Raw genomic sequence first — 11,817 nt, 5'->3', positions numbered from 1 at the left:
TACTGTGTGAGAAACTTGTGGGTCCATTTGTCTGGAACTATACTATGTGACCTGGCTTTGGAAAATGAAATTAACACCATTCTTATTCCAAGAACGGAATGCATAAGTACAGCAAGAGCGTTTAGAATGTTTTTTTCTGCAGGTGTTAAGGAAGTCTTCTCTGGGAATATGTGCTGAAGGGTGGTCTGGCTTGTTTGGGGGTGTGTGTGCTTATTTTCTTTCTTGTGTTTGAGGCTTGAGATTGTGTCAGTTGCATTGGAAAGAGAGTGGGTGATGTTCAGGAAGTCTACATTTGCTTGTGAAACGGAAATAAAATTACTGGACATTTTGAGAAAGGTGTTAATTTTTTTATGGCTATTGTCACTACAGATTTCATACTTTCCCACAAGTCTTTTGTTAATTATTGCAGTAATTTTGTAATTAGTTTTTTTTTTTTGCTTTTGCTTTGGTTTATCCTCTCTGTTTTGCAATCCACTACACAAATGTGATCATACAACTCAAATTTCTGAAGGATCAAGTCCAAAAATCATTGTTTGACATGCAAGTTTTCTCATTATTTGGCTTTTTTAACATACAAGTTTTTTTTTCCTGACATTTCTCTACACGCCTCCTCATGCTCCAGCTAAATTACTTGTCATTAACAGCACATCTGACTCTTCACTAGGCAATGCCTGTGTGTGTGTTATTCTTCTGCTGAGCATCCTTCTCGAGAAAGATATTTGCACTGTGCATCCTTCAGTCTAGATCTGATCCTTCCTCAAAGTCTGCTGGCCTTTAAGTGGAAAGATGGCATGTATTGCAGGTCTCTTAATCTTGTAGAATGTACAATACTAACTCCATAGAAGAACTGAAAAGCTTGGTGATTAAGAACTCACTTACTAAATTACATTCTCCCAGAAATGTACCAGATCCTCTATGTAGATTTACATATGACTGCTATGGTAAAATAAATATAAGCTTTTAGAATTTAGATATGGCTGACATGATCAAATAGGGTGCAAGTAAACTGCCAGGATGACCCCCCACATTCAAACACAGCAGTTCTGACATGATATATATATTAGATATATATTACGTTAAAATCTGATTTTAGGTTTGATAACTGCTTCTATAAGCCTCTTATTTTATATAATTACCAAGAGAAATTTAGAATGGAATCACTTAGGTGATGGTTTAAAATAGCAAAACTCTGGGAAATAGAAGGAAAATGTAGGATTTAAGTCTTGTATAATAAAGTATCATTGGCTCTTTAAGTGGCAAAGTATCTTTGAGAATATGGTCTCATTTTTTCTAAGTACTTTTAGAGCTAATATATGCTCATTCTAAACATTATCTCAGAAGAGTGAGGCACATGTCCTGTAATTATAGTTTTAATGCATTCAAAGTAAGATAAGCATTTAAGAAAAGCTACTTTAAGGATATCTGAACAAATTCTTATGTTTTTATGCTCAATTGTTACCTAAGTTAGAGTCTGCAATACCATGTTCCTAAAATCGATATTCATCTTCACTCCTATTCATCTCACTTACTCACTCAGTCCTCACTCATTCATTCACTCCATCACTCACTACTCACTCACTCACTCACTCACTCACTCACTCACTCACTCACTCCTCACTCCTTACTCACTCACTCCATCACTCACTTGGTACTCACTCACTCAGGCTTTAGAGAACACTGCTGTAAGGCCTAGCCTAGGTTGTTAGCACCCAGAAGCTAAGAAAGCAGACTAAAGGTAGTCCTCTGACTGAACTGCATTTGACTTCTGATGGCAGAAAGAAGCAATTAAACAAACAAAATCGGGTTATGATAAGTATGTCTAAGTCAAGCAAGAAGCTCTGGAGATAGTGTAGGAAGAGTGTTTATATGAGATACAGAGATAATATTGCTTTGCTTTAAATGTGGTATCTGAACAGAGACCTATGGAAGTGAGGGAAGGTGCTGTATAGTTATCATGAGACAAACAAAGGCACGCATAGAGGTAGAACAGAAAGCCGAAGTGCCTGGCCAGAGAATATCTGGTATATTAAAAATAAATTTAGAGAAACAGAAAATCCAGAAGTAGGGATGGAGGCACACCAAGTGGCGGAATGTTCACTTGGTATGTATGAGACCCTGGTTAAGGTGACAGCACTAGAAAACAGTTATCGAATTAATGATAGTGCATGAGATTGACTGGAATTGCATCATGGAATGTGCAAATTAGTGCTACTACAAGAAAATGCAAATTATCTGTGCCTGAGGTGTATTTTTGATGTTTTCTTTGTAGGCAAAATAAGAAGGTAACAAGAATGACTTGTATAATCCAAGATATCATTAGGATTATCCTTGGACACCAACAAGTTTAGAAAAAGTAGGGATTTGGGAGAGCTACAGTGGGAAAGAAAGCTAAATAAAGATGTGCTGGGTTGAGAACACATTGGGTTTTGGAGCCTATGAAATGTAAGTTGGAGGAGGATTTGACTTGGTTAAGGCTAGATACAGGGTGGATGGATTTAGATATGCTGTATATAGAGATTATATGGGCAGAAAAGTGGTAGCTGAGTGCCAACCACTTGGACTGTGGCCAAATAGATACTATAAACTACTGGGATAGTGATTTTAGAAATTTCCCTGTCTTACTAGTATTCCTAATATCTATACCCTTTGTCCACCAAGCAAGACACTTCCAAGAAGCTGGTCAGGTGCTTCCATTTACAATGTCACAATTTATCAGACTATTCCCCTTCATTTTTTTTTCTTTCAAGTAGAAATATGAGCTGTCATTGCCCCTATAAACTCTTTCTCAGTATATTATTTATATTTAACCCATTTTAAGTAAAATGCATATAATTTATGATGAACACTGCAGTAAAATTTATTTCATCTCAGGGTGACATTTTATTAATACTCTTCATAAGATCTTTGTAAGATCTTTGTAAAGGGGAAAAAAATCATGAATTTCCTGCTGTGAGTTTTCAGGATTTTCCAAAGAATGAGTAATACTCATTGCTTTTTCTTTACTCCAGAAGAACTGTTATTTAATTTTCTAATATGTAATTACTGGAGAGGGGGTGAAATCTTCCTGCTTAATGATCTTCTGGATGGAGAACACACCTAGTCTACATACTACTGCATTGAGGTGTCCCAGATTTACACTCAAGCCATGTTTCTTTCCTCATATTTTAAATTCTCATTTCTGATGTTTTTATCACAGCAACCTGACAGTATGAACAAACACACATAGACATATAAAGAAAATATGTCTACTTTTCTATTGACATGCCCTCTCACTCCCTCACCAAAAATCATTCATTCAATCCATTAATCAATCAATTAGTGCTTTTCAAACCTAGGCTCTTCGGGAAATGATTTAAAAATACCAGTCTTCTTGTGTATTTTGTATTGAGATCTCTTTCCAAATCCACAAGTGAGAAGATATGTTTGCCCAAATTTTAGAAAGAATTTGTGTGGTTTTTACTTCACTGAGAGTTACAGACAGTGTCTGACTTAATGAAAGACTTCGTTTCTGAGCACTATTAAATTCACAGCCCAGAAGGTGACAAGACCTTTAATGATCACAGAAGCCAGTTCCCACAGTCTGTGGATGTCTTCCCACCTGTTCATGGTGTCAGTGTTTTCTTTTTAGATTATAATGATGTTTAATATGTCTCTCTCTGTTAACCTTAAGTAGTAAGAGGACACTAATTGCTGTGGTGACACACACATGTAATCTCCGCACTGATGAGGTAGATGGTGAAGCATGAGGAATTCAAGATCATTCCAGGCTACGTAGTGCTTTGGTGGCTGGTTTGTTATACTTAAGACCTTGTCTAAGAACAAGCATACAAGCAATCCAAAAGAAGGAAGGCGGAGGTTCTAAGAAATCATGCTCAGATCACTAATGCTCTATTTCTTGATCTGTACCCTAAAAGTAATACTGCTTTCAAGTACTTTGACTGATTTTCAACAGAAAAACGAAGTGTTCCTTCATATATTGGAATAAGTATTTTTTATTTTAACTTTTATTAATTACACTTTATTCACTTTGTATTTCCCCTGTACCTCCCTTCCTCCTCCCCTCCTAATCACACTCTTCCTCCCCCTTCTCCACTCATACCCCTCCCCAAGTCCACTGATAGGGAAGGTCTTCCTCTCCTTCTTTCTGATCCAAGTCTATCAAGTCTCATCAGGACTGGCTGCATTATCTTTCTCTGTGGCCTGGTAAGGCTGTACCTCCCTGAGGGGGAGGATATCAAAGACCAGGCCAATCTGTTCATGTCAGAGACAGTCCCTGTTTCCATTACTATGGAACCCACTTGGGTACTGAACTTCCATGGGCTACATCTGTGCAGGGGTTCTAGGTTATCTCTATGCATGGATCTTGGTTGAAATATCAGTCTCAGAAAAGACCCCTGTGCCCAGATTTTTTGTTTCTGTTGCTCTCCTTGTGGAGCTCCTGTCCTCTCCAGGACTTACTATTTCCCACTTCTTTAATAAGATGCCCTGCACTCTGCCCAAACTTGGCCATAAGTCTCAGCATCTTCTTTGATACCCTGCAGGGTAGAGCCTTTCAGAGGCCCTCTGTGGCAGGCTCTTGTCCAGTTCCCTGTTTTCTCCTTCTTCTGATGTCCATCCTCTTTGCCTTTCTGAATGGGGATTGATCATTTTAGCCGATGTCCTCTTTCTTGATTAGTTTCTTTAGTTAAACAGATTTTAGTATGTTTATCCTATATTTATGTCTAATATCCACTTATGAGTGAGTATATACTACGTGTGTCTTTCTGCTTCTGGGATACCTCACTCAAGATGATCTTTTTGAGTTCCCACCATTTACCTGCAAATTTCATGATTTCAAAATCAATCTCACTGAAATCAAGGACAAGGCAAGGCTGCCCACTCTCTTCATATCTCAGCATAGTTCTTGAAGTCCTTGCTGGAGCAATAGGACAATTAAAGGAGATCAAGGGGATACAAATTGGAAAGGAAGAAGTCAAAATATCACTATTTGCAGATGATATGATAGTATATCTGAATGACCCCAAAAATTCTACCAGGGAACTCCTACAGCTGATTAACACCTTCAGCAAAGTGGCTGGATACAAAATTAATTCAAAAAAATCAGTAGCCCTCCTGTATACAAAAGACAAAAGGGCTGAGAAAGAAAGTGAGGAAACAACACCCTTCAGAGTAGCCACAAAGGACATAAAGTACCTTGGTGTAACTCTAACCAAGCAACTCAAAGACTTGTATGAAAAAAAAAAAAAACTTCCAGTCTCTGAAGAAAGAATTAGAAAAAGATATCAGAAGATGGAAAGATCTCCCATGCTCATGGGTTGGCAGGATTAACATAGTAAAAATGGCCATCTTACCAAAAGCAAGCTACAGATTCAATGCAATTCCCATCAAATTACCAACACAATTCTTTACAGACCTGGATAGAAAAATTCTCAACTTCATATGGAATTACAAGAAACCCAGAATTACTAAAACAATTCTCTACAATAAAAGATCTTCTGGAAGTATCTCCATCCCTGATCTCAAGCTGTACTATAGAGCAATAGTAGTAAGAACTGTACGGTATTGGCATAGAAACCAATAGGTGGATCAATGGAATTGAATAGAAGACCCTGACATAAATCCACACACTTATGGACACCTGATTTTTAACAAAGATGCCAAAACTGCTCAATGGAAAAAAAAATACGGCATCTTCAACAAATGGTGCTGGTCTAACTGGCTGTCTACATGTACAAAAATGCAAATAGATCCATGTTTATCACCCTGCACAATACTAAAGTCCAAGTGGATCAAAGACTTCAATATAAAACCAGACACACTAAACCTGTTAGAAAAAAAAATTGGGGAAGAGCCTGGAACTCATTGGCACAGGAGACAATTTTCTGAACAGAACACCAACAGCGCAGGCTCAAAGAGCAACAAGCTATAAATGGGACCTCATGAAACTATAAAGCTTCTGTAAAGCAAAGGACACTGTCATCAGAACAAAACGACCTCCTACAGATTGGGAAAGGATCTTCAGCAACCCTTTATCTGACAGAGGTCTAATATCCAATATATATAAAGAACTCAAGGAGTTAAACAGCAACAAATCAAGTAATCCAATTTAAAAAATGGGGTACAGGCCTAAACAGATAATTCTCAATACAGGAATATCAAATGGCCGAAAAATACTTAAAGAAATGTTCAATGTACTTAGTCATGAGGGAAATGCAAATCAAAATGACCCTGAGATTTTTACCTTACACCCATCAGAATGGCCAAGATCAAAAACTCAAGTGACAACACATGGTGGAGAGGATGTGGAGAAAGGCAATTCCTCCTCCACTGCTGGTGGGAATGTAAACTTGTACAACCACTTTGGAAATCAATCTGGCGCTTTCTCAGGCAACTAGGAATAGCGCTTCCTCAAGATCCAGCTGTACCACTCCTAGGCATATACCCAAATTATGGTCAAGTACACAATAAAGACATTTGCTCAACCATGTTTGTAGCAGCTTTATTTGTAATAGCCAGAAGTTGGAAACAACCAAGATACCCCTCAACTGAGGAATGGATACAGAAATTGTGGTACATCTACACAATGGAATATTACTCAGCAATAAAAAACATTGGAATTTCAATAAGAACACATTGTAAGGATGTTAAATTAAAAATCCTGAAAATATACTTCATTAGGGTTCCAAGTGCTTTATGTGTGTTGTTACAGATAATACAGCAATACTGCAACAACACAGGTATATATATATATATATAATAGTATATGATATTATAATATATATTATTATTATTATCTCCATTTGGCAGAAGTAGAATGTGAGGTTAGTGGCTTTTAGTGCCAAATGGTGTAGATCAGCTTATTTCATTGAAAGGTTTAGTGCACAATGTGTTGAAAAATGGTCAATAGAAGTAGGGCTCATTTTAATGTGTGTTAGCTACTTCCCTGCTTCTGTGATCAAACACCCTCACAGAAGAAACACCAAGGAGGACAGGAGGTTTTTCTTTCACTTGCAGTTCCAGACTGTAGTCCATGGAGAAGTCACAAAGTGGAGGAAAGTCACAAAGGCAGCAGTTTGTGGAATCTAGTCCTATGTATGTTGAACTTGCTCATATAGCCCAGGATCCCCATCCAGGGAACGGTACCTCCCACCACCCCTGGCCAAGATGAGTTTTCCCACATCATCCACTTTAATCCCCCTGGACCCTCTGGGAGAAGCTCAGGTGCTTCTCCAGAAGACCTAGGTACCGGTACCCATGTTCAGACAGCTCACAACTGAGTATTACTACTGGCCCAGGATAGCCAATTCCTCCTTCTGACCCCCAAAGGCAACCACACAAATGTGTTGCACACACCATTTTTATATCCCCCGACACTCACCCACACACAAATACACACAAGTGAGTGAGAGACAGTCACGGTAAAAAATGAAAGAAAAAAATCCTTGACCAGCATGTCCAGAAGCCTATCTCTCAGATGATTCTAGAGCCTCCCAACGTGACAGCACTATCCATCACAGACTGTGGCACATGCAGACAGTGACAAATGCTACCTGTCTACCAATTCTGTTTTGTTAACTTTCTTGGGGTTTTTGTTCAATTTACTCATGAAAATGAGGTTATAATGTTCAGCATATAGATTGCAGCCTTGCAAAGGATAATACAGAAACACAATAGGACCTATTTAAAAGTAGTCTCATACTATTGATATCAACGATTGGAAAGAAATAATGTTGCGTTATTACATCTAGAGTTCAGCAGTTCAGTTCCAAAGGATGGAAACAAAATTAGGAGGCAACATATTATGCAGAACTTTATATGGATTAGGAGGGACAGCTTTAATGAAACATCTTTATTTCTTCTTAAAACTTTAATATTGCAATTATTGTGGTCACATCTTCCATTTTGTTATCTTTGTTTGTTTGTTTGTTTGTTTTAAATGGGGTCTCTCTCTCTCTCTCTCTCTCTCTCTCTCTGTCTCTCTCTGTATTTCTCTCCCTAGCCAGGCTGACTTTGAACTCAGAGTTGCTCCTACCTCTGCCTCTTCAGTGTTAAGATTAAAGGTGTGCACCACCATGCCTGACACATAATAGCATTTTAAGGGTGTTGCCATCTGAAAATTAAAGATGCAATGAAATACTGTTACTGATATGAAAAGAGGGGGAAAAAAACAACCAACCAAACAATAAAACAAAACAAACAAACAAAAAGATTGACTACATTGCAGAACTCAGGAAAAGTGGCTCAGATTTCTTCAAAGTGGAGAAAATAGGTTTTGTTCTGAAAACCAGTTCAACTGTGACAGAGCCTCACATTTCCTATTTGTTGATATTAATAAACTCATAGCAACAATTACTTTACATCCTTTAGGACAGTCACCTTCCATGTATTGCTATTTTGGGTACCTCTTTTTTCCTCTGAATTTTAGGAACTTAGCCATACAGCGACTGAGAAATATGAAATGAACCCCATGGCTGAAAGAAAGCATGTAGTTTGTGTGTCCCTGATTTCTCACAGTGACTTCTGGGTATTTTTCTGTCCTTAAGATTGTTATTGGTGGCAATCAATTATTTTAGTGTGTCTCTTGGCCAGTCCCAGTTTCTCACCCCACATTAAAAAAGCCGTAGAGGCTAGTAGGCTGTGAGTAGGTGTGGAAGGCACTGTTGTGTGTCACACCCTTTACAAGTCACAAAATGATTACTGTGATGAGCATTTTTTTAAGAAAAAAATTATTTTTTTTTTACAATTTATTCATTGAATATCCTGATTGAAGCCACCTACCTCAACTCCTCCAAGTCTCATCCTCCCTTCCTCTTCCCCTATCCCTTCCCCCTATTTCACTGAAAGGGTGAGTTCTCCTCCCTTGCCATCTGCCCCTAGTTTATCAAGTCTCATGAGGATGGTTTGCATCCTCTTCCTCTGTGACCCGAAAGCCCTCATTGCCAGAGGCAAGTGATCAAAGAGTAGGCAACCTAGTTCATGACAGAAACCACCCCTGCTCCCCTTACTGGGAGATCCAGATGGAGCCTGAGCTGCATCTGAGCAGGTGATCTAGGTCCTTTCCATGCATAGTTTTGTTGGTGCATCAGTCTCTGCAAGACCCCTCAGCTCAGATTTTTTAGCTTTGTTGATCTTCTTGTAAGGCTCCTGTCCCCTCTGGGTCCTTCTATCCCCCACTTCTTCCCATAAGACTCCCTGCACTCTGCCCAAAGTTTGGCAGTGAGTCTAAGCACCTGCTTCTATTCCCTGTTAGGTGGAGCCTTTCAGAGGGCTCTTTATAGTAGGCTCCCATCCTGTTCCTTGTCTTCAACTGCTTCTGGTGTCTATCTTGTTTGACATTCTGAAATGAGATTTAAGCCTCCTCCCTAGGGTCCTTGTTGTTTAGCCCCTTTAGTTCTGTAGCCTTACTATGGTTATCCTATATTATACAACTAATATCTGCTTATAAGTGAATATATACCATGAGTGTCTTTCTGTTTCTGGGTTACCTCACTCAGGATGATGTTTTCTAGTACCATCCATTTCCCTGCAAATTTCATGGTTTCCTTGTTTTTAATAGCCAAGTAGTATTCCATTGTGTAGATGTACCACAATTTCTGTATCCATTCTTCAGTTGCCGAACATCTAGGTTGTTTCCAGATTCTGGCTATTACAAATAAAGCTGCTATGAACATAGTTGGCAAATGTCTTTTTTGAATGGTGGATCATCTTTTGGGTATATGCCAGGAGTGGTACAGCTGAATCTTGAGTTAGTGCTATTTCCAATTTTCTGAGAAAACACCAGATTGATTTCCAAAATGGTTGTACTAGTTTGTACTCTCACCAGCAATGGAGGAGGGTTTTCCTTTCTCCATATCTTCTCCAACATGTGTTGTCACTTGAATTTTTGATCATAGCCATTTTGATGAACATAAGATTGATTCTCAGAGTTGTTTTTTATTTGCGTTTCTCTGATGACTAAGGATGTTGAACATTTCTTTAAGTGTTTGTCATTCTTCTGTTGAGAATTCTCTGCTTAGCTCTGTACCCCATTTTTAAATTGGATTATTTGGTTTATTGGTGTCTAATTTCTTGAGATTTTTATATATTCTGGATATAAGCCTTCTGTCAGATACAGGGTTGGTGAAGATCTTTTCCCAGGTTGTTGCTTTGTTCTGATGACAGTGTCCTTTGCTTTATCGAAGCTTTTAGTTTCGTGATGTCCCATTTATTAATTGTTGATCTTAGAGTCTGTGCTGTTGGTGTTTTGTTCAGGAGGTTTTCTCTTGTGGCAATGAGTTCAAGGCTCTTCCCCACTTTTTCTTCCAACAGATTTAGTGTATCTCATTTTATGTTGAGGTCTTTGATCCACTTGGACTTGAATTTTGTGCAGAGTGATAAATATGGGTCTATTTATATTTCTCTACACATGGACATACAGTTGGATCAGCACCATTTGTCATTTTTCCATTGTGTGGTTTTAGCCTCTTTGTCAAAACTCAGGCATACATAGGTATGTGGGTTTATTTCTGGGTCTTCGATTCTATTTCATTGATCCACTAGTCTGTTTCTATGCCAGTACCATGCAGTTTTTACTACTGTTGCTCTATAGTACAGATTGAGATCATGAATGGAGATACCTCCAGAAGATCTTTTATTGGAGAGAATTGTTTTAGCAATTCTGGGTTTCTTGTTGTTACAATAGGAAGCTGAGAATTTTTCTTTCAAGGTCTGTAAAGAACTGGGTTGGTAAGTTGGTGGGAATTGCACTGAATCTGTAGCTTGCTTTTGGTAAGATGGCCATTTTTACTATGTTAATCCTACCAACCCATGAGCATGGGAGATCTTTCCATCATCTGATATTTTTTTCAATTTCTTTCTTCAGAGACTTGAAATTTTTTTCATACAAGTCTTTCACTTGCTTGGTTAGAAATACACCAAGATACTTTATACTGTTTGTGGCGATTGAGAAAGGTGTTTTTCCCTTTAATTTCTTTCTCAGCCCCCCTTTTTTTTAAACACAGGAGAGCTACTGAAACCTCACAAATACCCAATAAGGAAAGAGAATTTCAGACCAATTTCCCCTGTGAACATTGACCCAAAAATTCTCAGTTAAAGAAATATTCGCAAACTAAATCCAAGAATACATCTAAGATATCATCCACTATGACCAAATAGGCTTCATCACAGGTATGCAGGGGTGGTTCCCTATACAGAAATCCATTAATATAATCTACCATATAAACAAACTAAAATAAAAAAGAAAACAAATAATCGTCTCCTTAGATGCTCAAAAAGCATTTAATAAAATCCAACACCCATTCATGTTTTAAGTCTTGGAGAGAACAGGGATACAAGGCACTTACCTAAACATATTAAAGGCAATGCACAGCAAGCCTATAGACAGCATCAGACTAAATGGAGAGAAACTTAAATCAATCCCACTGAAATCAGGGACAAAGCAAGGCTGCCCACTCTCTCCATACCTCTTCAACATAGTACTTGAAGTCCTAGCTAGAGCAGTAAGACAACTAAAGGAGATCAAGGGGATTCAAATCGGAAAAAAAAGTCAAAGTATCACTATTTGCAGATGATATGGTAGTATACCTGAGTGACCCCAAAAATTCTACCAGCGAACTCCACAGCTGATCTTCAGCAAAGTGGCTGGATACCAAATTAATTAAAAAAACAAAACAAAACAAAACACGAAACAAAACAAAACAAAAACCTGTGATGACTTTTTAAACATTCACTCTCCAGCAGCCATGAATGTGGACACAGCTGGAGGGGAGAGACTGAAAGTACTAGAGACATTTATGGTGTTCCCACCAATTCAGGGAC

Source organism: Psammomys obesus, unplaced genomic scaffold, assembly GCF_907164565.1.
Source record: "Psammomys obesus unplaced genomic scaffold, mPsaObe1.curated_primary_1811, whole genome shotgun sequence".
In the NCBI taxonomy this organism is placed as follows: domain Eukaryota; kingdom Metazoa; phylum Chordata; class Mammalia; order Rodentia; family Muridae; genus Psammomys; species Psammomys obesus.
The sequence above is the reverse complement of the archived record's forward strand: the minus strand, read 5'-3'. Positions refer to the sequence as shown.